The sequence below is a fragment of the Zootermopsis nevadensis genome, unplaced genomic scaffold (assembly GCF_977971745.1).
Source record: "Zootermopsis nevadensis isolate Lab colony 2312 unplaced genomic scaffold, Znev_1.0 Znev_ptg000020l, whole genome shotgun sequence".
NCBI classification, from domain to species: domain Eukaryota; kingdom Metazoa; phylum Arthropoda; class Insecta; order Blattodea; family Termopsidae; genus Zootermopsis; species Zootermopsis nevadensis.
Window position 1 is genome coordinate 795,099 of NW_028259152.1, and position 26,702 is coordinate 821,800.

At 36.8% G+C, this 26,702-nt stretch overlaps 1 protein-coding gene and 1 long non-coding RNA gene across 2 annotated transcripts in view; one reads left to right on the plus strand and one right to left on the minus strand.

The window, feature by feature from the left end:
- The first annotated feature begins 16,814 nt into the window (after window positions 1-16,814).
- LOC110829709 (discoidin domain-containing receptor 2) overlaps window positions 16,815-26,702 on the plus strand; it is a 405,885-nt gene continuing 395,997 nt past the window's right edge. Inside the window, exon 1 of the mRNA XM_087351872.1 lies at window positions 16,815-17,006. The gene's annotated coding sequence lies outside the window, so the exon portion shown is untranslated. The remainder of the gene's footprint in view (window positions 17,007-26,702) is intronic.
- Window positions 17,248-19,245, minus strand: LOC110838565 (uncharacterized). Its single transcript, XR_002546161.2, has 3 exons — window positions 19,188-19,245; window positions 18,669-18,743; window positions 17,248-17,607 (listed from the first exon to the last, which is right to left on the minus strand). It is a non-coding gene; the product is annotated as an uncharacterized LOC110838565 (long non-coding RNA).

Here is a 26,702-nt window from a genome sequence, read left to right on the forward strand (position 1 = left end):
GCTGAATATTTATTTTCCGGCGAAGATCTCGAATAAATTTTTCGTCTCCTGATGCGTGCTACATGTTCAGCTCATGCCATAAATCACCATAATATCTAGTAAAAGGATTTTTTTTTTAAATTTCTTATCAAGCAATTTTTCACAGCCTCTCGATATATTATCTGTCTCGGGTATGAATATTCTCATCAAAATCCTTTTCTCAGACACACTAAATTTATGTTCTTGATGTAAAAGACCAATCTTCATACACATAAGAAACAACGGATAGACTTGCAGTGTCGATAAAGCTCCTTCTTTATTAGATATCGGCAGTCACGTATAATGTTGGTAACAATATAAGAACCTACTATGTACAAGTCACATATATTTTACGTAATAGTTGTAAAGCTATAAACTATTGGCCAGCTATTATCCTATTTTCAGTCCCAGTTTTAATAAAATGAGGACAGTAGCAACAGCAACAGAGTTAATGGCTGTCGTCAAGAAAAGCATATTTGATACAAAATCTTTCGAACACTAATTTTGTGATGCAACATCAGTATCGATCTGTGTCTTGCTTCACAGCTGACATCATCAGATGGCGTTGCAGCTGGAAAGAGGCTGCACGGGGTTAGAGGACGAGTACAGAAGAAGACGGGGGTTGGAAAGAGGAAATCGGAGGATGAATTTGAAGTAGTAGAATGTTGCATAAAGAGAAAGAGAGAAGAGCATGGGATATAAACGAGAAATAAAAAATAGAATAGCAACGGTAGACATACATTTTTTTTCAAACTCGGTGTTATTACTCTCTCTCTCTAAATGACCAATACACAAAACAGTACGCAAATAATTCGTGGGTAAACTTCAAAAATTTCTATATATAAAAATGTACGCTAAAATAATATATAGAAATTGTATTTAAGTTATTATTGATTTGAATCTTTATATAATTATATACACCTGAAGATAGTTCTTTTAGGAACTGAAACATGTCGTAAAAAATGATGGTCTAATGTAAATCGAATATTTCCATAAAGAACATCATTTGATATTTTAAATATTTTAAATGTTAATTATTGTAATATTTTAATAATTAATAAGAATTTATTGTGATTAGACGGACAAGATTTAATATATATTTATTATATCACAATATGACGTAACTTTACCATCTCATTTCAAAAATTTCTATTTAAAATTACTGAGAACCGTGAGAGAAGAAGAATACTTTAATGGGTCTTGGAACTAGTAGCATAATACGAACTGGTGTGTTTTTGGACCTTAATCTTAACCGAATGTAACACTGAGGATGGAGGTAATTTCTCTCGAACGTCAGTAAACACCTAACATCCAGAGCCCATTTATCTTTATAAAGATGCTGATAGTACGTAGTGTGATATAACGAGATGGCTAGTTCAGAGTAGACGACAAAACAAATGACAGACGTTGAAAATTAACTTGGTTGGTCTTTTTCACGTTTAAGTCTGTTACCATTGGCTCGGGTGTCGACTCAGTATTGCGACAGATACAGAACTGGATAAAGCAACGTAAATTGTCGTCTTATTTTGAACACTATCTTGGCGGCACAGCTGGCAGCTGGTAATTTTTTGCTAATTATTTGGGTATTTGTTTTGCCCTTGTGTGAACTTGTTTGCTTTCATGCTGTTGAACACGGACAGATGTCGATTGTGCGCCGTTAATTACCTCGGCTTGAGCTTCGTTTAATTATTTAAACCCCCGACTTTGAGTCACATTAAAAGTTTTATACACTGTTACACTGTCTGCCTGAGAAGCATCACTTTGTTACAGAACGTTAAATCATAAATAAATTTCCAACGAAACCACTGCGAAGTATCACTTACAATGACCTATTTTAGTAGCAACATTTTTAAATTTTTAAACATAAATAAAGCTTGTAAGGTTCAATTGTTTCCATAAGACTTATTTCTGTAGGTCTAAGATGTTAAACTGAATTATCATCAAAGTTTCAGTAACACGAATACAATTCAGCGATTAAATACGCCTTAAGTTTGTTAATCACAGATGTCATTCTGGATGTAAGTGAAAGTATTTTATTAAGATTGAAAATAACAATAGGCTTCAACAATAACATAACAGCCGAGCGAAACATGTTTCCAAGGAGAATGGCCTTCAACCGTTAGAACCTTGATACAAATCCATTTTTGTATATGAGGGGGCGGTCTTAATCTTAAAATATTAAGCTGTTTATCTTAAGAACTTATAAAAAGCTCTGAGATTTTCTGACAACTAAAAGTCAGATTAAATTTGAATAAAGCAGGTTCTTAGCCTTCTTTCCTTATTCAGGACTACGTAAGTGAAATGCAGACTTGCGGTAACATGTCAGCGGTCCGTCTCTCCGTCCGTGTATCTCACACCCTAAAAAATTAAAGCAAATTTGTGGCTTTCTCGTAACTTTCTATCAACATCATGCCATTAGTGTTTCTTTGAATGTCTCTGACGAGCTTCTTATATTATTACTCTATTTGTTGTCATTCTTATCAAAATACTGTTACTGTAAACAGGTTGCTACATGTTTCGATCATATAAGATCATCTTCAGGCTTACAATAAACAACTTAAAAATGCATAGTAGTTAATAGCACTGGGTTTACTTGTTTCGTAACGACAAAGAAAGTTTTCTTATTAGCATCTGTAGAGCCTTATAATATTAAAATATTTGATCTTTTGATATCTTAATGTTAATAGCAGCTAATTTTCAATCTTTCATAACATCAGTGTGTAATGTACAGTGTATCTAGTGCAAGTTATTAAAAATGCTGCACGTCAGCCTAATCTGGAAGGAACCATCAGGTGGTCCATACATCACGTGATCCACTTTCTTGCTACGAGGTGCGATCGGAAAGTTTCCAGACTGCGCCTATAAAAACCCGTACACTTATCTCAGGTATTAAATTCATCCATCACCCTCGACGTTGTTCCCCTGGGAGTGAACACAACAATCCCAGCGCCGCTGCCAAGCCTGGAAGCATCCCTGGAAATCTTTCTTTGTCAGCCCGTCAAGCACCATCTGCGATTCTGCCTGAATCTCTTCTATCGTCTCAAATCTCCTTCCCTTTAGCTAAATTTTCATTTTTGGGAAGAGGAAGAAGTCACACGGAGTTAAATCCGGCGATCCGGCAAGATCTTTGAGCTCCTGACAAACGAGAAGTCGATTCTGCTTCTGGTCCTCAGACAGGAGCCTTGGCACAAACTTGGCTGCGATGCGTCGCATGTGGAGTTCTTCCTTTAGAATCAGCTGACAGGTCCCATAGCCTATCCCAACAATGTCGCACAAGTCGTTGATGGTATGACGTCGATCTTCGTGAATGGCCTGCCGAATCTTCGTAACATTTTCGGGCGTTGTGCTCGAAGATGGTCGTCCAGAACGCTCGTCATCATCGACAGAGGTTCGGCCATTTTTAAAACGTGAATGCCACACAAAAGTTTGTGCACGACCCATTGCGGACTCCCCAAATGCTTGCTTTAGCATTTCATACGTTTCCGTAGCCGTTTTGGCGAGTCTTTGGCAAAATTTGATGCACACGCCATTCCGAAATTGCAGGAGGGTCGGTGTAATGCACTACCAAAACGCCCGTAACTAAGAAACAAATGCTAATTCGATGATGCCGGCTGGCACACTGATTCACTATGAATGTAGGCCGCACCCCCTAAAGGCCAAAGCTCGTACTACATCCGGTTCGCCCGCTATTGTCACAGTCTTGAAACTTTCCGATCGCACCTCGTATAAGAAGTCTTAACGCTTCTGTCACAAATTAAGACTAGGGTAGAACGTTGTAAAGCCGAGTCATTCTTCATCCCTCTTTTCAGGCTTGTACAAAACACCAGATTTCATTTAATTAAATCTGTTATTTTTGGGAAACATAGTAACTCGGAAATCCCACGTAATGACGACGGAACCCTTTGTCACGATCCCACCTGAGCTTCAGTGTCGTACAGTACATTAATATCTGTCGGAATGTCACATAAAGTAATTTATTTTTTCATGTCTCACGCACAGAATATGGCATTGCAGTAACAAGAGGCAATCTCTGCTCGTGTTAACATTTCTTTTATTCCTGTGACTCTTATTAACGCTTACATGTCTTTTTGATACTCACAAAAACGTTTTTGACATTGCGTTAGATGTAACTGACATTAAAGGCCAAGACCGACAAGTTGAGTAGAGGAATTGGAAGCCACACACGAGTATCCAGAAAATATTTTGTCACTTTGTGGTAAGAAATTGTTTTGAGGTTGAGGCGTCGCGACGCAGCACGAGCTAGAGGCAGCCCCCACCCCCCGGGAGCCATCTACTGGCAAAATTAACTAAACCATCACCGCAACTTTCGCTAAGCAGAACGTGACATGATTACACAAAAATGTTTGCTCCCAGTGTCTTACGTTTTTACTTTGAAAATGGTCACTGGTGTAATTTCATCAACTCGAAAACATAGTTAAGACTTCACAGACACCTCGAGAAGTAGGTTTGTGTTCTCTTCTTACCTCATTCGGCTTTCTGTTCCAGGCGCGAGATGACTCCGGTTGTACTTCCCGATGAAATTCTCCGTCCCGTATTCCAGTAAGGAACGAGAGGATTTAAGCCAGTATTTTCCACGAGATTAATCGAATAAGTAAGACGTTTGTTAATGTAACGACCCTTGTGGTTAATGCGTTTTTGTACTAAATAAAAGAAAAATTGTAAGCCGGTAGTTACATAGGTACACCATGGCATTTACAAATGCTTCTAAACAACTCAGAAATTTCTGAATCCTTTTTGTTGTCATTTTAATATAGTTGTTACCAAATTTAAGAAGATAAAATAATTAGTACCTTGTATGTGAGAAATTACGTCTGTCATTAAAGTTGTTGGTCAGAAAATATTTATACAATTGATTTGCCATTTAAATTTTCTTTTTTCTAAGATTTGTGTATTAAAATAATTCAATATGCCTTTAAAATTTTATCTTTATCTAAAAGTAGTTTCTTTTAGAAAGTATATAAACAACATCCAAAACACAAAATTGCTATATTTCAGGGAGAATTGTATTGATTTCCTAGTGTTTACTGCTATAGCCCAGGGATACGAACCCTTCTCCCACAGGCACAAAACCCATCACCCGAACATTTAAATCCCTGCAGCAACACCAAGAAATGATTTTGTGATTGTTGTTCTGTTATATATAAAAGGAGCCCGTCTGCTTTAGGCTAAGTAATTTAACTTAAAGTCTCTTCCGGTGACTGTCACAATAGTAATTTGTCATCCTAACATCAAGAGTAATCTTCTTACGTCTCGCAGCAAAACGCAGAATTTATGACTGTACAAAGGAGTCGTTCTCAAAGTTTTGTTGCGTGCTTGGCCTCAGAGATTCAGCTGCCATGTTCACGGAGGCAATTTCTTGAAACATTTTTAAACATTAGTCTGTACCAAATTATGTCTGAGGTTAGTGGGACACACTGAACGAGAACGCAGCTAAGTAAATTCGAAGTGAAATTGTATGTAATAATAATATTAATGATATTATTACTCCAATGAATGAGATGGTTGATCCTATTGATGAAATAATATTTATAACAGATGGAGGAAATCGAGTCCTAGAGGAAAATATCAGTTGGTAGGCCAAGGGAGATCTGAGGCTATGTCAACCACGGAAATAAAAATATAAGTTTCCTGCATTCTTTTTTCTCTTTACATCGTAACAGAAGCAAAATTCAATTTTCGAAAGGATGTGATTTTATAATTTTAACTACGGACAAAGTCCCAAAAGTACAGTTCAACGCTGTACAACGCCCTATCGTCAGAAATCTTCAAACTTCGACTCATCGGCTTTTGCTATATATATATTAACAGCGAAAGTTTTCGTTGTTGGATCGTCGTGGGGAAGGATAAGGTAAAGCCCTTAATCCAATAACAATGTTGTTTCCTGACGTGGGTGTACGTAGCTAGAGCAGACCGCTCAAATTATCTCAGAACTGGCCGAAATGACAGGATACATTGCAAGGCGTGAAGTGTTAAATTTCCTTTAAACCGACTGCTCTCCTGTTGAGAATAGTAAGAAATGTTACTGATGGCAACACAGCGGATAATCCCGAGCTACGGCTTTATGTGCAGTTACCTGTACGACGGAGCGCTCGTGGCTTACACGAGTTAATAATGCATCAGACATAGATTGTCTTCGCTCCGCTGAGAATTCTCCACAGGCAATGAGTTTCCAAACGGAAGAGAAGTGGGTGGCGTGAAGGACAACTTACAGGGGCAATATGGCTCGGTTAACCGAACTTCTTAACTGTTTAAAGATGAACAAGTCCCAAGTTCGGGTTGAAAATTGGAAAAGCTTTAAACAGTTACGCGTACAAACTGCTGCTTATATTTATTTCAAATCTAAACGTTTAAAATATTAATTAATAGTCACCTTACAGCCCGAAGAGCGTAGGACTAACCCCCTCTCGCCACCTTCAGACGAACATCTGAGCTATATAGACTTTCCAAACTTACATTTTCTATATTTCATGGAATCTCTGATGAATGCGATCTCAAAGTAAATTACGTTTCGCACTCCATGGAGCAGAGCCAATCTTTGAAAGCTAACAGTTGCTCAGATGCACTAGATATTCAGAAACGTAAACGTTTATTACTGTGTTCGCATAACTCACAGGGCTATTCCGATTTGTTGAAAGATGTGACGTCACCACAAGTGATAGGATGATGTTTTTGAATATGATCACCTGAAGATGATGCCTAATTTTCAAACATTTAACAAATAGTTATTACGTGCACAGGTCTGTTTGTAATATGTGTGCAGTCATAATATTCCTGATGATTGAGACAGGGAGCAGCTGCGAAACACTGGTAAATTTATACTAGACTACAGGGCGCAACAACCCAGAAGAAGGTCATCTTCATACTCTGCGCTGTGAGAACCTGAAATTTTGATATTACAAAACAAATTAAATGTCTTGTAAGTAGGATATTCATGTGACTCTACTTTTACCAAAAGTGGGCTAATCTCTGGAAATACATATTAAAAACAGGTGTCTTATTGCTAGATCAGCGTGCTCTATCTACATCACGTGGAGCTATAAAATTAAGTCCTTCATTCCTTTGAAAATTAAAGCTCTATAACTTGTTAGTCTCAAATAAATTGCATCAAAAAATGTTAACCCTCTGTCCTCTTCATTGAGAGAAAAAGTTTGGAGGAAGTCCTAATTTGGTTATCCACTCTATTCGTGAAAATGTCTCTTCGCTTAAGAGCATCCTGTCAGTTAATTTCAAGGAGGTCTAGAACATTCATTTGCTGTGTTTGACGCCTTATATCCTCTTTCATATTCATATATGCAAATTTGCAAAATCCATATAATTATTCCACCTATAGAATATGTATTTTCAAAAACACAAAAAAAAAATATTAGCTTTGTAGAGGCTTCGCGCGTAATTGTTGATTTGCCAGAGACAGAAAATATTGCAAACTCAGAATCATTAGTCTTCAGACAATAAAAATGAAATCGGATAACACAGCTTCCACACCTATTAAATTTCTGTTTTACACGGGCGGCAATATCTAACACAGAAAATGTCCTCTCAAATATTAACAATAACAATTTCCGTGTTACTTTATTAAAGAAAATTTAATATCTTTTCGCAGCTTTTCGTACGGCATATTTCGTCAGTACCAACTCAACATTAAAACTGTCTCACTGTTATAAAACTCTTAAAAAAGGAACAGCTGATTTTCTACTATTAGTACTACGTTTTCATTGCATAAATGTTATTTATTCGCTATGAGGAGAATTCCCTGTTACATTACTTGTTGTATAAAAGCACTTTTATTTCTTTCACAGCGTTATTATGGGTCATACTTAGCCGGCGTATGTTTAACTTGAGAACCACTAAACTACAAAAACCAAACACTTTAACTCAAAAGGAGATAAAAAATAATGTATTCTGTGATTTCTGTCATGTTCTCGTTTCGAAAATTTTATTTTTAGAATGAAAACATATTTTGAGCCCTTGCTCATTGTATTTTCAGCATTTCTAGATGCAGTACTTGTCTCCTAACGAATTACTTCACTACAGAATATCTAAATTTAACTTTGTAGCAACAGAACGGAAGGTAAATCGTTGCCTCCGACCAACAAAGCCGCCCCCCCCCCCCTGCACACGGTTAGATTCATTACATCAACATCGGTGTCGTCTTTCCTAACGCCATGAGGAAACACTCATTAAATTTAAAATGCAGATTCGTTGCGGATTATTGGCAGGGAAGGGAGTTCTGTATAATGCAGGGGTACGTACAACATTCAGCTACAGTCTGAATAAAAAATACAAGGGTAGTACTGTGTTACAGTTAGAACAGACCAATAACAACACGAATGAAGATCTCGGTTAATTAATTAAATTAATTAAAGTAAAAATCAATATTAATATTTGCTTATCTGACAGTTGATTCAGCACTCTAATAATAAATAATTGAATTAATTAAAAAAGCTGGGAATCTTTTATATGTAAACATGTGTATTATTGTATGTTTATCATCAGGGTGATGACTCATCGCAAACACCTGTGAAACGTCGTTAAACTTCTACCAGACTACATAGTACAATAATCCAGAAGACAGCCATCTTATATTTTTCTTATATTTCTTTATTATTCCTACAGTTAACTCAATATACCTAGCCTAGAATAGTTTTCATTTCTCCTCGTCTGGTTTATCACGTTGACTTTCGGTAGTAGATAGGGGAAGTCTGATGTTGTTTTCTCAGTTACGGACATAAAGTTTGAGATGTGAATTTATCTTGCTAGGTAATGTTTGAGTAGGCAATCATACTCTTCGCTCAATGCTTGTTCTGTTCGTAAAATGGTCAGGGGTTGTTTGTGGGTAGTATGACGAGGGTGATATTGAAACGGATGTGTTTGAAGGGGAGCAAGGATTTGCATGCTGAAACAACCCCTGTCATGTAAGGGATGCTAGTAGGCCTATCTGCATGCATTTTACCCAAATGTTTTCCACATTCCCCTTTACCCTACAGTTTATTATTTCTTTAAAATCCTCCCTTTCCCTTCATTTGCCTCATTTCGTGGGAAAACAAACCACCCTTATTTAACCCCAGGTGCATTTGTAGTAGCAAAATACTTCAGGGTAGTATTAGAAAAAAAACGAGATCTTCTACTTCACGTCCCTAGGGGTTATATTAAAACCTTTCATAAAGAATATGTCGTAGAATTAAGCCTCTCTCTCAAGTTCCATGAAATTCGAACGATCATTAATGATATCATACTGATGAATCGCATATTTCTACCTTAATATGAAGAATATTAGGAAGAAAATACGCGATATTTGATATACGGACACTGAATACATACATCGGTTGGGGAGGAACAAATTTGATATTATTAATTAAAATTTAATGAGCTGAGTGAAGCTATGAAGCTAATCATAGTGGATAATAATACTAGAAGCAAAGTGAACCTTTCATTTTGAGTAAACTGGACGGAGAATAAAGACAAGTGGCCGGGAAAAGCAAACTAATTCAAGTTATAAAGCCAATAAATTCAATTTTAAACTCACTGCATGAAAAAATTTCTTAATCACTCTGTTTACATCTGTGCACAGTGAGAAATTTTAGTGATTTCCGTATTACAGTGAGTAAAATGTGTACCTTATACCATATATTTAATACCTTAGCTGAATGAATAATAAATATGATAATTTTATCCCAGAGTTATTAGTTATTATTTCATGCGGAAATACAGCTTATTAAGTAATATTCTGTTATATAGATCGATTCTCTGGTACTCATTTGTTTTACTTTTTTAAAATCGTAAAAGAGCGGTTCATTGTCACTCGATTCTGTAATTATCCATTACACGAATAAATTATTTCATTTCTTATAATAATCACTGATATCTGAATAAACCTACTGTTTTCTCAGAACTTATCTCACGTTATTGAGCTTACAAGCAAGCAGAGTCTATAGGCATTCTTTACGCAATCGTAGCTTTAAAACTCATTTCTAGCAAACACTTGCTTAGGAGTCTGTACATTAAATAATATGGATTTCTGGACTAAGTAAGTCTTACATGTTTACTATATCCAAATGTTGAACTCTCACATTATTATGTTAAGTTCCTAAAAATACGTTCCCTCACACTATTTTAAAAGTCGCGTATATTCATAAATCCTTAAGGCCATAATTCCTTGTACCCTGTGTTAACAAATATTTCTGAAACGCGTTGAACAAAACTACGTTCATAAAATGTAGGACAAAGAATTGATATTTTGCAGTCCCTGTGAGAAATCTTTTCTGTGTCCACACTGAAGACCGGTCATTTAAAGAAGTAATTAAAACTTTGTGCTAACCCCTCCCCCCCCCACCCGCCAAACCGTTCCCACAGCTGACGTTGGTATAGGGAGGAACGACTAGGACAATTGTTAAGTCCAGTACTAAATATTTAAAATAAAAGTACTTGATAAAACCAAAGACTTTAAATTGGATTTTGTGGTTTAAACCTCATGCGGGGACCCAGAGGGGTGACAATGATTGAGACATGAAAGTCTGCTGGGAATCGATCTGGTTTTATCTGTGAGCACGTCCAGACAGACATAATCATTTGGAATAATTTAACACGTCATTTTGATACAGAGGGACTTGCAGTTTTACCACATGCCTTAATGAATTGTAAGAAAGTTTTAAACATTTTGCATTTTTTATGCAATCTCACTATTGCTATTTCTTAGATTATCCAGCATCTCACAGTTACCACTGTTACAAATGTCCTGGTTAGGAGCTTCATCAGGGAGTCCAGAATCTTGAAATCTGGAGAAAAATACACTGGTGCAACGTGTTGTCGATTTCTCGAATTTCACGTGATATATAATGCACCAAAAACTTTTCTATTACAGCCTTTCTGAAATTTTGGAGTGATTTGTAATAATGGCAGCAGAAATCTAAAATCAGATAAAGAAACGCGAAAGAAAGGACAGGTCTCCATTAAGACCATTTTTAATGAGACGACTGTCTATAAATGACTGAGTATTTTTCAAAGAAAATATAACTGATAACTTCGTGTGGATTGTTAATTACTGTACTGTATGAACCAGAATTCATAGCCAAACACGAATAAAATAAATAGTATTTCGGAATACTGAGCTTCATAACTTGATAGTTTGAATATGAATCAGACATGTTTCGAATGTAATTTCTAAATATGTCCTACTCGTTTATCCGAGTCCCAAATTTTACTGATTTACGTAAACCGCATTCCTAAATTAGTGAGGTTTGGTTAAAATACGAAGACTGCGTAGTTTGTAGAGAAATATGTACAGCATGAAGCAAAATGAAGAGAATTTCATTGTTTTTAACCCAAACTCCAAAAATTGAATTTATGGGGATGTAGACCTCGTCGAGTTTTAAGCGTTTCCCGTGAGATGGCACTGCAGGTATTCGAAGAGCGACGCTCAATACTCTTGCAATGTCACTGAATTTTAGTGAGTGTTCGGTAAACAATGTTGCAACCACAGACGCCAGTTGGCTGATACCAAATTGTATATCAACAGTGTAATTTAATTAATTAAAAATATTGTTTTATTATCGTGTTGAATGATATCCGAACGTGAGAGGAAGATACACGTAAGTCATTCAGGAAACATAACATTAGTTCTATGAAAGGCGACTTTAATTAAATGTATATTTTAATTTCCAAAAATGTAGCAACTATCAAATTTTATGGCAATATTCAAGGCTCCGAAAAAATTAAAGTTGTTCAGAAAAATACAGTGTTTATTCAATAATACACATTTGACTTAAACAGGAAAACATTCGACTAAGTCACTTACTTATAAGATTTAAACAAATATTAACAACAAACTTTGGCTTCAAACACGCTGTTACTGATCGTATTATTAAAGTACCTGGAAGAATTTCCGTTTTTAAATCAACTAGTAAATTGCTCGTTAAAAATGACGGGAAATCTGAAGTAAAAAATACAGATTCATAGTTACTGTCTCAAAAGGCTTAAAATTTCGCCTTAGCAAATGATTGCCAACCAACCAAGCCACCAGTATTTGTTTATTATGTGTCTAGATTATCACCCGCAATTTTTATTTACGTTTAACAAAAAATTGTTTTTTAATTGTTTAATTCAAATATATATTTATTATTCAAGTCTATACACAAACTTTTAAATTGTTGATGTTAAAATTTAAAATTAATATTAATATTCTGCGCCATTCATCGTTATCTCGATGTTACAAGTTTGTGTATAGACTTGAATAATAAATATATATTTGAATTTTAAACACAAACATGACGCATCAAAACTATAAACTTAATTGTTTAATGTATAAAGGCCTAAATGTAAGCACGAAAATAATTTTATTGTAAGACACAGTTAGTTAAATACACTCATGCAATAAAATCTTCAAATATTTAGTAAGATAGCCCATAATCAGCCCATATAGATAACACGACTTAAAAATTCTGAGAAATAAGTCATAAGACTGAGTAAACCCCAGAAATCTTAAGGAAACACCTGTAAAAAAGAAAATATAAAATTCACATAACAGCATTTCATACACGCGGAAAACTCCACGGATATTTCAGCGAAGAACGTGTACTTTTAGGAATCACCAGACGCCGTGGCTAGAGAAAAGAGAATTATCTGAGCAGGGCGAAGCATTGTAAAATATGAAGAGCATGCAGAGGTTACACCCAGCAATGTTACAGAGGAAGAACTCTGTCATAGAGTCGCCCGCCCTCCTCAAGAACGATATGTAGTGACGTGTGATGTATAACAAAATCTGCAATGGTAATTTGTATTTGTTTTGTTCAACAATTTTTTTCGTATTATTTATATGCATGTATAGTAACTTCAGACATGCCAATTTGTAGCCTAATAAATTTGGCGGCAACTATTTTGTAAGAAGTCATTCATAGACAATCTTTGATAGAAAATGAGGTTTAAATATTTTCAAAATAACCTGGGCGTATCGCAATTCAGCCCAGAGAGACGAAAATCCAGCTAAGGGGTAACGATTCGATGTTATGCTTTCCCATTTCCGGAAAGAAAAAAAAACGTACAAGAAGCATTGATTATTTGTTTATTTAATGATGTTCTGTCAGCAGCATAGATTATGTTGCCTTTGTTGGCAAGATGTTAATAAATTTGTAGTCCAAATACATGGAAAATTACCGCTCGTGGTATATTGTACATACTATAATGGAATTTCGTCAGAGGTACTGAGGTAAATAACTACGAAGTTCAGTTAGATTTTCCAATCTATGGGTTGACATTCGAACCCAGGAACTTTACAAGAAATTTTAGATTAGTCAAATGCGTTAGCCTATATATTCTGTCCGTTAAATCAGCCCCTCCGTAATTTTTCATATCGGCTCTAAAAAACTTTGTGCTGACTTGTCTGTTATTTTGTTATACTACTAGAAAGGGCACGTTGAAATTAACTGAAAATTATTTATTTCGTATTTTAATTGCCCTGCATTTCTCATATAGAAATATTTCTGAAAGCTGCCTAATTTTAGCAGCACGTAAAATAAACCATTCTGCAAATCCAAAATCATTACTGACAACTTTATGATTCTTAGAACATGTAGTCACATACAGAATCATGTTATTTTGTTATAATTTATCCCATTTTAGTGGTATATTATCTATTTATTGAGATTCTAACAAACAGTCAATTTGATTTAAATAATATTATATTTGTTAGATTGTTAAATTTGTGTTACATACTGGAATATACACAGACACGCTGTACTGAAAGACGTGAAGTTCGTTTGATAGGGACACGACTTCAGCATTAATGTTTACCCCTGACGTCATCGATACGAAGCATGCATGCCTCCCCCCCCCCCCACCATCAGCAAAATCACGCGAGTTCCGTATCTTAGTAAAACAACCTTCTTTGCATTTTATAAATATTCCACGGAATAAAGTATTCAGTCATTCTTCAGAAACACGATATTATTTCCATAATATTGCATTTTTTTTTGTCCTGTTCTATGCACCGGCTGTTCCTTTAAACCAGACATCGACCCAAGTCCCATTATGAAGTAACGTTCTTAACAGCTATAAATTTCAGCGTAATTAAATAAAAATGTCATTACATACGGATGGATGCAGAATTTATATTTATATTACTCTGAATTCACTTTTCCTCTGCGTGACAAAGAAAGAAATGTGCACGTTCAAGTCTCCGAGACAAATAAAATGTTGAGGAAAAGAAATATTGGATCCCATAAGGACCATGCGTATTCTTGAACATATTTTGAATATTATTCTATTGTTTTTCTGATCGAATCTCTATCAAGGTTCGTAATTTTTTATATATTTTTTTCACGATGTGAAAGAACATGAATGCATATGGGGCTTTCCTTTTCCTTTTCTTTCTTTCTTTCTTTCTTTCTTTCTTTCTGTATTGACAGCAAAGGACGTTCGTTTTCTCTACCTAAACGCCTGCCAACCGCGATTGAAAATCAATTAGTCGTTACATTAAAATAAGCATAAGGGTTAAATAAGACTCGAAGTTTTACGTTGACGACGTATGTGAACATCATTAGCGGCAACTTTCACGTAATGTCTCTGATAGCGGAGGATAAAATCGTCTTCGAAACGTTGGGCTTTTGTTTGCAACTGACAAGAGTTTGTTTGCAACTGACAAGAGTTTGTTTTCCGAGAAGAGTTTTCAGCAAAATTCTGATTAAAGACATTTAAGGGTTTCTTTGCATTTCTAAAGTAAAATTAAAACTCGGATCTAGCAAAGTACACATATTAAGGGCTTACGTTTTCTTAGGGACAATATAACAATACACTTTCATTGCTTCTTAAAAGAAGGAGAAAGGAGATATATAAAATATTCCTTATTTTATTTGTATTTCGCGTAATTATATTATTTATTTCAGTGTCACATAACTTACTTTATAATAATTAGGCTATTAATATTCTATATTTTAGGAATAATTGACCGCATATAATGCCCTATTTCACCTTAATGGTTTATATTAATGATTCATGACTCTTTAAAGTCACGTAACTGATCATTTTGATTGAAGTATTTAAATTATAAAATGGTATCGAACCCGTGTTTTAAATTATGCCTGTGAATCGTACGCAGTTAGGATTTTGCCAATGAAACATTAAACGTCGGTTTATCAGCTTATTCCGTTTTTCTAAGTATTAGAACACCCAAATTCGCTGCCAGATTAATCTTAATGAGTCCATGTTATTCAATGATTTCACGTACATAAAACGTATCATGGTTAAATAAAATTGGGATAGCTCAGTCAGTATAGTGACTAGCTACGGGCTGGACGACCGGGGTTCGATCCCCGACGGGGGCAGAGGATTTTTCCTCTAGCCTCTGCGTCCAGACCGGCTCTGGGGCCCACCCAGCCTCCTCTACAATGGGTACCGGGGTCCTTTCCCGGGGGTAAAGCCGGCCGGGGCGTGATGCTGACCACTCACCCCCATCTAGTGCCGAGGTCAAGGAAGAGAGGAGCTATACCTCCACTCACCCCAAACGCCTACATGGCGTATAGTGGGACAAACTTTACTTTTTCTTTATATATATGAACATGGCATGAATAACGCATGTAAGTGATGAGAAACACACTCAAAACTTAGTCGAAAAGCTTAAAGGGACAGTAAAACATATGATACATAGGTGTACGTAGGCGGGAAATATTAAAATAAATCTTGAAAAAAATAATTTTTGAAAATATAGATTGTAGTTGTCTGATTCATCATAGGGATCAATAACGAGCTGTTGTGAATGTGGTAATGAATATTCTTGTTCCTTAAAGGACGTGGAATTTCTTGACAAACTGAGTATGACTGTAGTCGACTTTCAAAGCTACAAAAAAAAAAAAAAAAACTTAAGTTGGACTTTGTGTCCACGCAAATATTCCGTTTTCTTATACCTTCATTACAAACACGCGTGTTTACTGTACACGCTACGCTGAATATTGTATCACGAACGATATAACATTCCCCTGTTCAAAACATGATTTGCATCGACGTAGTTGTTACATTTGACGTCAATGTTACAGCTGTGTCAGTAAATATCAATGGTCTAGCCTTCCAATTACTGCATGAGAACGCGAGTCATGTCTTCTGTCAGTTCTAACATTACGACAAACGTGTTTAGATTTTGCTATGCTCGGGCGCACTGCTTCAAGTTTGCCATCCTTGAATGTTTTGTTGACGTACTCATTTCCATTTGTCGGTTCGATAAAGGCGGATAGCAACGGGCTTTTGAGCAGTAACAATGCCTACATACACTACCAAAAATAACAAATGACCTATCGATCGGTGCTGATTCGAGGAACATGAAGTTAACGTGAGTAACGCCCCGTGAGATGGAAAAGTCTCTGCGGGGTTTCGTTCTGGAGCACAGACCCCGTTGCTACGCTGTAGTAGACTGCATAATCACTGACCCGTTTGATTCACGTCCTGTTTGTGAAATATCGTTTTATGCACCGAGTTCAGTCGGTTAAAACTAACTGAATGCCTTTCTTCAGAACTTATTTATCGAAATTGGACGTAAAGTTTCATTTTAAAGTTTGTACGGTCTCATTTGACTCTTGGCTTACTTAACAATGTTGTTTGGATATATATTTATTTATTTAATTATTTTATTCACTCGAACTAGGTTCTAGCGTCGAATAGCAGGTTCACTAATGAATAATGAACTAGTTTATGAAAGGAAGCGGTGGTGGCTTTATTTAAGATACTGGAGCAGCATTTGTCTTGAGAGATCAATAAAAACCCAGCCAGGATAACCGGTCTTTTAGTACTGAGACCTCTCAAAACGTCGTCAAATTTCTACCAGAATGCACTGTGCAACATCACAGAAGAAAACCATTTTTATACTCATCGCCGTGAGAACGTGAAATGTCACCTGTTTTAATTAATATTCTACTCCGACATCTGCCTGGAGCAACGCAGGAAAAATCAAGCAAGAATATCGGTCTCTGGCTCGAGAATCGAAACATATGGTAAGACTAATCTGTTGTTTATTTTACGATGATATTTTAACTACAGTCAGTAAGGGTCAGATAGACATTTGAGGCAGAGATGAAAAGAAACATACAAAGTTTTAATCTAAAGACCCAAAATGTTAGTACTAATTGGGAGATGTAGGCATAAATTGTATAATAAATTCAAATGCATTTTAAAGGTCTAGTGTATAAAATGTAGACTGAATTAATCTATTTCTTTATATTAATTTAAGGCGACAAAGTGAGCTTATAAAAAGACTGTGTTAACTGTTGAAAGCAATACGAGTAATTGTGATTATCAGAATGAACTTTCTTATCGATAATTGATTGTTGAAAAGGACTTAACCATACATCACATTTACGTTGTTTATAATGCAATTATAACGTTATATTCCGTTCGACCAAGGAGTGCCGGTGGCTAACTTCGAAAACTCTCCCTTGTTGACTGGCGACGTCAGCTATTCAGTTATACACCAAGGCACATGCGACCTCTCCCTCGCCTCATCTGCTTACTTCTAGGGTCTTCCAATGATGTAAACATTCATGAGAGCCCTCCTTGGTCAGACGTGTTATACCATGGTTTTGTAAGAGCTGGATGCTGTAAGAATAACACAAACTTGCCTGTAGGTAAATAGCAGGTTAGCAAACTTTCCTCTTCACTGCCTTTCCTTCTGCTCGCTCACGACTGTCTCCGCCATTTACCCAAAGATCGATCTTTCATAAGCTGGATTTTCTGTCCCGTCAAATTTATTGAAAGCATAGACGTAGTCTGCATGGACTGAAATGTGGTCAGTCCGTGATGAACGATTGCAATTCGACGCATGCGCGTTTAGATCTACCTCAGGCATTTCAGCGAATGTTCGTTCTTTAATATACTTTGGCTAACACGCTGCATGGGTTCTAATTGTATAAATTTTGTGCTATCATCAGTTGGCACCACAATTTACAGTGGAGATCTGGTAATAAGTTCCGTAAAAATAGCATAAACAGTTGTATGTTTTGTGAAGAGAACCACTTATTTTCATCAAGTGGACTGTTGAAATATTAGCTTGAAATGGTCGCTTCAAGTCGGCGGGATTTATTCATCAGCCCATTGAACTAATTTCCAATTTCAAGAGAGGAAGTTTGTACTCCAGTTTAGAGTGTTTATAATGAAAGTAGGCTTAATAAATCGTGTTACAATATGCGCAAAGCGCCACTGAATTGTATAAAAATGCAAAAATCTGACATGAAAATCTGTTTGTTTCATTAAGTTACTTAACTTTTCAACGAGGCTTTTTCATACAAATTATATTTATGCTTATGACCTGGGATCTGGGAATAGGACAGAGGAAGATGCTGTGTAGGCGGGCACATGTCCGTCTGAGTTACATTTAGAAAAGGTTGTCTCGGTAACATTATCAAACAAGGGAAATCATTTGGGCGAAAATAATTTGATGAATAATGCTATTATTAGAGAGTGAAAAACAATAATATTCTAACAAATTTTGTTTACCAAAGTTAGAATGTTAAGTTAAGGCGCTGCTTAAAGTTACTGAAGTGTTTTATCGGTTAAAATATACGGACAATATATATATAGTTGTTTTATTCTGTCATGGTATCTTGATTTCCAGAGCTTAACTAACAGGAATGTGATAGATAAAATAAATTACAGCATACCAACGTTGGTCTTCTGGTTTCAACGCCGTGTTGGCTTGAGGTAGATACCAACTTTTCGGACAACCGTCTTCAGGACTAGAGTAAACACATCAAAATTGAAGATATAAATTAACATAGATAATATTACTTTATTTAGGCAGTTTTAAATAAATAATATCGTTCAGATTATTGTAATAACTAATAGCTTTTAATATTATTAGGTTCGGCACTTCCTCTTAACAAGAACATGTTAATTCCCCAGAAAATAAAAAGTCATGAGTCAGAAATCAATATTTCTCCTTGGAATTTTCATACAAAATTCTTACTGATCATCATTTTTTATTCCACACACAAATGTACCTTCCGTCCAATTAGCCATGCCAGGATAAAATACGCTTATCGACACTCAAAGAAAACCCATGTGTAAAAACTTTTCCCGTTACAATATAGAAACTGCAGATTTTGTAAACTGGGAAACCACAATGATTAAGGTCCAGGGCCTAAGGAGAAAATGAAGATAAGTTTCTGCTGTAACCTAACCTTCATCCTGTAATGGGTTCCCCTATTTTACCTCTTCTCCTCACTCCATAGAACAAATCTGTTGACTGCTCAGAAATCGTTGCATCAGCGATTCCTAAATTACCCCCTTCACCTCCCCCCCTTTCGCGTCTTTCCTACATTCTAAGCATCTACTATGAGTGAGGAGTGGGCGGAAGTTAAATGTAGAGCGAAATGCACAGAGCAGGGTTCCTTTAAGTAATTGACTCAATGATGTCTCGAAACGAAATTCAAACAAGAAGGAAGAAGGGTATTCAAACAAATACAAAAATAAAAACTGTGGAGGAGCAAATGTCTAAACGAAATTTAACGCAATAAAAGTTTAAACTTAAACATTAAAAAATTAAATCAATTAACTCACAGCTTTGCCTTACACCTTGTCCTTGTATACAGCTCTTGTACATAGAAAATAACTCTAGGCCATCTTACATCAATTTTAAATTGACATATAAGCTAAGAAACACAGCTACATCTATTGACGTCTGTCAACATGAAGTTTGAATCAGAATTAATTAAATTAATCTAGCGTGCGTTAGATATGATTTGAGATTTTCACGGCAGTGAACGTCTACCAGAATGAACGGCTCTATGACCCAGAAGACATCCATATTGCGTGTATTGTTTGATCCAGTTTTTATAAATTCGATCCAGACCCAGATAGAAACTATCAGTTTTCACTATTAAGTGGCTTGAATTCCTTTGTGAACTCTTGCCTACCTGAGCCACTTAATTATCTACGTACAGATTGGATTATAAAAGATGGAAGTAGTATGATATAATCAAAATTACCGACATTAAACGTGAATCCAGAGAGAGAAATGAATTTCAGCTTTTAGTATTTATGTCAAATTTATATCTCAGTTACAAAAATAATAGTAATACAGAGAACCTAAAGAAACATTTTTAATTTTACTGTATAAGAACATGAACATCTACGTATGAACGAAAAGTCTTAAAAGTAAAAATTCGTCTACTTTGTGTAGTTTCTTACAAACTAGACATTGTAGGCAGTTGCAGTTAAAAAATTATTCCGAAATTGCTAATCCTTAGATACGAGACGCATCGACGGATTCATACGTCCTCACACAGGAAATCTCTGACAGATTTATGCCACAATCCTAGTTTCCGTTTGGCCAAGATTCACGCCTTAAAACGAGTGCTTATGCCAAATTATAACCTAATCATAGAGTAGTTACTCTCTCTTAATATTCAATCAAACGACAACCACGTCAAGATATTTACAATATATAGGAGCAGAAGAAGGTAAAATGGGAATGTGCTTGAATGCTATTTTGTAAGTGAACAAAATGTTTGAAATGTAGCATCAAAAGGCATCTCTACTCAATAGTTCATCACTTCTCTCCAGTGCTATGAAGTGTTAATAAATTGTCCTTAGACAACAACGCAAAGTCGGGCTAATGTTACCATTTATTCTTATCGGAACATACCAACATCAATAATTCATACATTAACTGAATAGAATAGAATTCACAGGGGCGAGGACACAATGGTTCAATAAATAACCACAACTCAAGAACTGTCCTCGTTCGTGTTTTCGAAAGAGTGCAGCAGCGGGCAAATTACATTGTTTTCAAACTAAGAAACAACTGTGTGGGTGCATATTTAGGAGGCAGGGGTTACAACTGCGAAGGCCTTCTAATGTGGCACATTTATAACATGAATATGTTACAAATTTATTGCAATAATAATTCAGATTTACACTTGTAAGACGAACAGAAATATAAAATAAGGCGTGGTCAGCTGTAGATGGTTTTGTAGCCAACAGTCTGCGAATAACAAATATATCTGATTCGGAAACTAATTAAATTTGCAACATAATAACTAAACTCATTAGTGAGATTTTTATGTTCTGACGGCAGCTAGTGTGAAGATTGCAGTCTTCTGTGTGTTGCCCCGAATAGTCTGGTAGAAGTTTACCGACGTTTCAGAGGTTCTCACTGCCCTCATAACAGTGACAGGATTTTGTAATTTTACCCAGAACAAACACGATTAGACGGATTGCGGATATTTATTTCCGGTAACATATACATCCTTTTACCACTGCTAACAAATCGTGTGGGTAAAAGATGTATTTTAATGCCTTCCCCTCCAAGCCCTCACATTGCCTCTGAATTTGTATAGAAGAATAGAGCTGAATGTCCAAGCCCGAATCTACGATCCCACCATTTTTGCTGCTAATTTCATGACGGGCGATGTACTAGTCTATGGGAGGGTGTGGTTTAATTCAAACGGTAAACAACTATATTTCAGGTTTACCTTTAATTGGAATGACACGTGGTAGATTCTAAGTGTGAGGGAAGGGACCACACTTCGAGCCAGCTATACACCACACCCATGCAGATGAAGATACATCTTAGCTTTAGAGGGGGAGGGGGGGGTTACTCCCGAGGAAGCCACGATGCCACAGCTCAGGACAGTAGTGAGTAAGGCCATTAATTGGAAGATTTAATTCACGATGGTGGCTGTGTTAAGAAGCCTATGTTGGTAAGTGATACAAATTTAAGAGACATCTCGGATTGAATCTTGAATACGGTGGAAAGGAATTACGAAGTTCTGGTCTCGTCTTCCTAATACAGTTTGTACAGGTAGATGCAAAAATAATGACAAATGAGATAAAAGTTGCTCTCCGTTTCTAAAGCGATCTCAGTCCAGCCAATTTTTCAAAAAATTAAATTTGTCGATATTAGCTTTGTCTGTCTTGAAATGTTTAAAGCCGTACCTGAAAGAAAACACAACATTTCGCCACTACAAAGATTAATTAGTTAACGCTGTTTACAGTGAGAATCATACGAAACACAAAAATACAGAATGCAGAATTACTGATTGTTGAAGCAAGTGGTAACTAAACTTCCAACATAATAACTTAAGTCATTTTTGAGATTTCGTGTTCTCACGGCAGCGAGAGTGAAGATGCCAGTCTTCTCGGTGTTGCGCCGAATAGTCTGGTAGAAGTTTACCGACGTTTCAGAGGTTCTTACTGCCCTCATAACAGTGAAAGCTTTAAACGAATAAATTATTCAGGCCCCTCTTCCCACAATTAGGCAAGTATATAACGACGCTGATTCATCTTCGCAAGTTATATTTCGACTAATAACAGGAGTATAAGGTATTCTTCACACTCTAGCGTAAGCGAAGAGTATCTCACGGACCAGTTCATGCCCGTCGGTCTGTCTGTCCGTCACATTTGTGTCAGTTATTACACCATAAATCATTCAACAGCATATTCTATGTTAACTAATCAAATTATGATCTGCATTCAGTTAGGCTAATGAGCTGAATAATGAGTCAAGTTTTTCTGGAACTGGAGTGTCCAGCAGTCAGTTCCCGCTGTGCTCAACACGAAGTCCCCTCCTCCCCCGCCGGCCACACATTTCATTGGCTATGCACCCTATGTGATTGATGACGCACGGCACACACTTGTTAACAGTTGCTACTTCGACCAACGCTGATTAACGACAATATGACGGAACTGTATTTTTAAAACGTCACCATGGATCTTTCATTTCCACTGGATGATGGGTGCAGAATAAACAAATTAGGGACAAACCCTCTTTCGTCAGAAATAAAAATTGACTGAACCGACCCTTCGCTCCATAGGAGTCTAGACAGTGACAGAGCGGCAAGTACTGTCGCCAAATGTTGTAAAGAAATTTTTAGAATAAAGATTTTACACCAAACGTAACCTGTAACTTCCTGTTCGGGAGATCCCAGGTTCAATTATCCTACTATTGTTTCATGGTTTTCATCAGTGTCTCCAAGTAAATAATCAGGCCGTAGAGGTTCCTTTCATTTACAAATCATGCAATTATAGGCTGTGTTATATAAAATTTAATAATTATCAATTACGTGTCATTTGTATTGTACTTTAATTCACGAAGAAATTAAGAAAAGACTGAATTTAAAGAATTCTTGCTACCAACAAGTTCAGAATCGTCTGCCATTCGCTTATTATCTAAAGACGTTTGCATTCAAATATTCAAAACTACAGCTTTGCTTTAAAGATGGCTATCATCTGGAATATATAGCCATGTAGAAATTTTCCGACGTTTCAGAGGTGCTTACGTACTCTTCAGTTCCTTCAGAAAAATCTGGGATAGTAGCTGAAATTACCAAACAACCGGATACTTCCAAATTATTTCCAATTGATTATCATAATATTACCTGACGCAATGTAGCCCGAGGTGTTGACAGTGTCGATAATTAAACTAAACAATTTGGTATAGAGATCTTAAATATTATTTTACCTTACGGGCTACAAGCTAAATAATTCGGTCCCCCAGGTATCTTTAATTCAACTTTATGACAGCTTATTCAGTCGAGGTTTACTGCAGCAGATATTAACAATTATAATTACTGCATACGTCCTTTCAATTCCAAATTAGCCTCCCAGATAATTGCGCTTTGTCAGTCATGTCCCAGAAGTGAATTAGAAAGGGCGGGCCTCTGTTTATGAACCCAGTACTGTGTTTTTTGTAAGGTTATGCCCTCATAAATTCCCTGGTAACAATTAGTAATATGAGTAGTGTAGTACAGCAGGCTCGCTTTATTTCTGTTATTGCTGGAAAATACGGAACGTAGCCGCCAGAAGGGAGGCTGAGACGTCTGTCGGTGCCATAGTACCTGTATATATATAGTGGAATTTATTGGAGCAGCTAGGGAGAGAGCGGTAATGTAGAAATTGCAAAAATAAGAAACACTTGCAAAGTTCTTGAGTTAATTAGTGAGATGAATTTAAAGCAGGCGCGAACAGTCTTCAAGGGCTAACAACTACTAAGTTCTTATACAATAATAATTTCAAATGGTAAAACAGTTGAAACAGAAATCATGGAACCAGTAAGTAATTTCTTCCTAAGACTGCCTCCCTCCAAAGAAAATTTAATTTGCTTAATCGGCGAAGAGGAAGTTTGACGCGGACTTTTCGTGGGGGGGGGGGGGGGTAAAGGGCTCGTTGTGGGTGAATGGGCTGGAGGGAGAATAGAAATCTGAAAAGCAGAGGGTGTTGAAAAGGGCGCGCAATTGTGGAAAACTGTGCGAACGAAGACAAAGTATTCGAGTCTGCAAGGAGGTAGTACAAGAGAGTGCATGCACATTGACATTAGCATTGCCAAACTCTGCGCATGGTAATAATAATGACGCGTCTCGGAAACTTTGTACCACAGAAAAGTGGATAGGAAATAAGGAAGGGGGGGGGGGGGGTTAAAATTTACGAGCCTGAAGAAATTGGAATTTCAGAAAGAACCTCTTTAATTTTCAATTTCAGTACTGCTTATTTTTGTTTCTTTTATTATGTCCTTGTTGCGTGGTGCTATGGCTTTGTTTCATAACTCTTTCCGTAGTTGTGGAAGACAAAGGCAGACAGAGAGAGAGAGAGAGAAATACCAAAAAAGTGAAAGTAAGACGAGATCTGGTGATGAAGGGCCCGTGGAGGGGACTGAAATATGTTCTGTAGTCAGAATCAGATGACGAAGGAAACAGAAAGAGACCACTACAAGTATAATTAATTCAGAGCGCATATTTTACTTCATTCTTCCCTTTTTTTAAAATGAAAATCTACTTTATGTGCTATGCTACGGCCTGATCCATCCAGACACAAACCTATGTAAGCATTTCTGGTGATAGTAGTGTAATCAATAATATCTATTCAGAGCGATTTTGCAGAGGATTTTTTCCCCCTAGCCTATGCGTCCAGACCGGCTCTGTGGCCCACCCATACAATGGGTACCGGGGTCCTTTCCCGCCGGGGGTAATGCGCGGCCTAGGGGTGACGCTGACCACTCACCCCTATCTAGTGTCGAATTTAGAAATGAATAGGAGTTATACCTCCTCTCCCCCCATGCGCCTATATGTCGTGTAGCGGGATAGCCTTACTTTTTTTTGTTACTACAAATTGCGATTTTGAACAGGACAGCTCATTTAAACAGCTAATTTGTTTTGAATTATATATGACATTTGCATTCTGTGGACACAGAAAAAAAATGATGGTAGTAGTTAGAGTGATTTATTTCAAAATGGTTACCCTAATTCTTACACAGATTATAAAATAAACGTTTATTTAAAGCATGGTTATTATTAATTTAAACTGAAAATAGCAAATCGGTTTGTAACTGACGTTGCAAAACCTGGAGCCACTGTATAGTTTTGTATTTTATTTATATGACATTCGGCGTGTAAACATAAGAGTAATGAATATTATATATGTTTCTCTAGTTTCCAGATGTCGCATCGTCACACCAGAGTGGAGGGTTATAAGCACCGTTTCAGGACACTAGAAACAATTTTTGTAACGTTCTCACAAATAGATTCACAGCCCTGCTTAAAGAAAATTTCAATAAAAGATCTAATTATAAAACCTCTCAACTTCCGTCGTGATGGAGCGACGTATTGGTCACAAGACGATAGGCGCGTACGAATCATAGGATATACTTTTGGGCCTAAACAAGTTTGGAAGAAATGGAAATATTGGGTAATAAAGAAACAGACGAACAACAGAAAGAAATAGAAAGGAAAAAAATAACGAAGGTTAATAAGCTATTTGGGGTTTTAGGTATTCAGAGCAGTAAAATTTTAGAATCTGTTCGTTTGAGATATGACAAAGTATTTTCCTGTGGAAAGTCACACACTCGCTGAATATGGAAGTAGCAGGCTTATCCTAAATATTGTTACTCACTATCAGAAATTCACGCCTTGGTAAACCAGAAGAACCAAAAACGAAAGAAAATACGTTTCTGAATACTACCCCTGATCAGATATATCCCTAATATATCTTTCCCGTTCTTGTCTGCAAAGTTCGGTAATTGAAAAACATGGGATATTAAGAACGTAGCTTCCTCAGCAAACCTAGAGTCTGCCATGTTTCGTTGTGATTTAGTTTCTAAGCAGAACTTCTAGAAGTAGGGTACATTTGTGAACAGCATCGTTATATCAGGTCTGCACATAGTGTAGTGAAGTGTGGGCTAGATACAGGACTCCACGCCATCGGCTATCCTAGACTCAGCATCTCTTCACACTTATTTATTTATTTATTTAGTGTTTTGTCTGACGACAGGTCCATATGAACAGGATCCTTCAATCCTTTTCTCGGACTGGGACCTGTTCATATACGTTCTTGGCAGATGATCCAGAAGTGGTTTGCCATTGCCTTCTTCTGTGTGTGAATGGAGTAATTGTTGGGATGCTACGGAGAAACCGGGGAAGCCCCCGGAGGAAAACTCCGTGTTGCCTAGACCACGGCCTTGCCCAACACAAGTTATAAATTCGGGCACCGCCGGGAATCGAACCCGAGACCTCAGGATTACAAGGCCAGCGTTCTAACCGCTAGACCACCTCATCTTATTATTATTTAGTGTTCTGTCTGACGACAGGTCCATATGAACAGGATCCTTCCATCCTTTTCTCGGACTGGGACCTGTTCATATACGTTCTTGGCACATGATCCAGAAGTGGTTTGCCATTGCCTTCTTCTGTGTGTGAATGGAG